Source organism: Arachis ipaensis, chromosome B05 (assembly GCF_000816755.2).
Source record: "Arachis ipaensis cultivar K30076 chromosome B05, Araip1.1, whole genome shotgun sequence".
NCBI lineage: Eukaryota > Viridiplantae > Streptophyta > Magnoliopsida > Fabales > Fabaceae > Arachis > Arachis ipaensis.
Window position 1 is genome coordinate 139,314,735 of NC_029789.2, and position 2,935 is coordinate 139,317,669.

Consider the following 2,935-nt stretch of genomic DNA (forward strand, 5'->3'; position numbering starts at 1 on the left):
TATATATATATATATATATATATATGATTTTAAGGGGAAATTAAAAAAGATTTAAATTTCTGATATGTTTATAAAGTCTTCACATATGCTATCTAAGAAGAAGAATAAGGAGGAAAGAAAAAAGAAAGTATACTGTTGAGTGTTGAACCACACGATGTTGAAGATATTTTATTTAATTAGTGTTATAGCTTTTAGGGATTTGGCAATCATTCTCCCTCACCCCACCATTGATATCATCTTTGAATGTCTTCCTATATTGAAACTGATTAGACAGAAACCAAATAATCATTGAGTAAAATGGATAAACCATAAACATTTGCTTATATATTGCTTCCAAGACCAAGAGGGTGTGTGCCACACTTTAACCTTTTAATTAACAAGTTAAGAATAAGTATAAATAATTAATTTTTAATTACTTAATTAATATTAGAAGCTATAGAATATTAATTTTTTTGGATTGTTTACGGTATTTTTCAATTCGACAGGTTAAGGATTAATCTGTTGAGGATCAGAGCTCTATTTAAAGATCTACTGTTGGCCAATAAATTGCTGCATACATAAGGCGGGATTTAAACCTCCGACATTTATTTAAACGGATGAGTGAATTGACCACTCGACCAACCCAAGTTGGTTGCGATAGAATATTAGTTAGTTGGGGAAATGTTGACGTAGAAATTAAAGAATTCAATGAGAGGAACAGGTTTAGCCACTAAGCAGCTGTTGCTTGTTGCAGGACCAAAGGTGTCCAATTAATGCCTCAACTCATGACTACTGTGCAATTTGACACTGCTTTTTCAATCTATAGTTTCAACCCTAGTTATTAATATGAAGATATCCAAGTAGTTTTCATGCAATTGGATTGTATGAAGCAATCAAAATATAATAATATTTTGGCTATTCAAGTGAAATAGTTTGAGTTAATTTTGATTTCAGATTTATCATTTGATTATGTGATTCAACAGTCGAAACAACAAAAACTCTTGTTTTTCTTTTGCTGTAAAATTATCTTATGAAAAATCCGATGGTAATAGCATCGGAAAAAGAAAGTTAATAATAACTTCTATATAGTATTAAAAATGTTTCTTATAATTGAGTAAATATTAAATTTGGTCTTTATCTAATTTTTTTGAAGAATAAGATAATTTCTGTTTAAAGAAAGACATTTATAATTTGTGAATGGTTTTGAATCTTTATTAAAAAAATTTCTACAATAAGATTAACTACCATTATCACTATCACTAATTCACTATCACTGTCTTTTTTATTATCATCATTATAATTTATACCTCTACTATTTCAATTATACAATCATATTTTGTCATTATCGATATTTCTTCTACCACTATCACATTGACAGCAACATTATCAACATTACTATTCTCTTCTCTCATTTTTTGTGTGACACTATTTTTCTTTTTAAAAAGGTTTTTGTATTGTAATTACTTTTTTTTCTTGTGACATCACTTTTAACAATGATCCTTCTCCATTTAACCATCACTGGTGAAAGAATTTTTTTAAAAATAATCTTATTAATAATTTGTGAGATTTAAAATTCTACAAATTACAAATAAACTCCCACAAAACAGTCTCATTTACTAATTAACGATTTTTTTAACAAAATGACCGTATTATTCTAAAATAATTTTATGAGGACTGCGGTGTCCTTTTTTAAATAAAAATTGCCTTGTCCTTCAAAAAAAAAAAGGACAAAAATCGAATTGAGTGTTCCTCTAAATAATCCTCTAAGATTTAAATGAGTTACACTCAATGATTTTGTATTACATATAATAACTTCAAGAAAGGTTTGTGACTTACTCATTATATTTTAGTAACATTCTAAGGTTTGATTTTAGAATATGTAATTTGCAAGGGTTCAAAATCCCTACAATTTAATATAAACGCTATAAATTAGTGCAGTAAAAAATTGACGTAATATTTGAAATAATCGCTGTAAATAATGGAAGGCAAAAAACTGCCATAAAATTTTTTTAAATAGCATCAATTTAACAAAAATTTTTGTAATTAAATTATAGAACTAAGCCCGTTAAAATAGGTCAAATTCATCGGGTCGACTCGTTTACCCATTTAACCTACGTGTTTAACAGGCCGAATTTAAATGAGTCAGGCTAGCCTGTTTGACAATCCTATACAAAATACTTTACTGTGTTACTTAATTAAACCGTCGTAATACATTTTTTGAGTTAAAAATCGTCCCAAGTGAAAAAAAACCCACAAATTAACGAGCTTTTTTTTTTGTAGTGATTGACTAGATGTTCAGTTCCAGCATCAAAGGAAGTGGTTGTTCAACAAGATATACAAGAGATTGTTTCAAATTACAATAATAAGTAAGATAACAAACAAACAAACTGGAATGATTAATTTCTTTTTTTTTAAAAGAAAATTAAAGTTATAGTTGTTGACTTATTATTATATGTAACTAATTTACTTTTATAATGACTCTTTCCGCCGTATGAGCTAATTATAAACCTTAATTCCCAAATTAAAGGGCCAGTTATAATGTGTCTAGAACATAGGAAAAGAAAAAAAAATGACCCCCCAAAATCCAACCGTATCTAACCACAATCATTTCCCACATTTTATTATAAATTGAATTTCTGTCCCCCCATGTTTAATTAAATAAATTCCCTGATTATTCCTTCATCACTATGCTAATTCGTTAACATATATTATGTAATCTTTTGGTGTAGAGCTTGTAATGCTCCATTGTTGCAATGGAAGGTGGTGACTTAATTAGCTTGATTATTAATTCTTTTTAGTAGTTATTGACCAATTTAAAGAACTAAAGGCCTCAAGAAATTTAATCAAGAAAAGAGGGATCTTGTGACTTGTGAGCTCTAAAATTAAGGTTATTAATAATATATTCCATGCTTTTTATTCATGGACTATATATATACTTTATCTCAGAAAAAAAGAA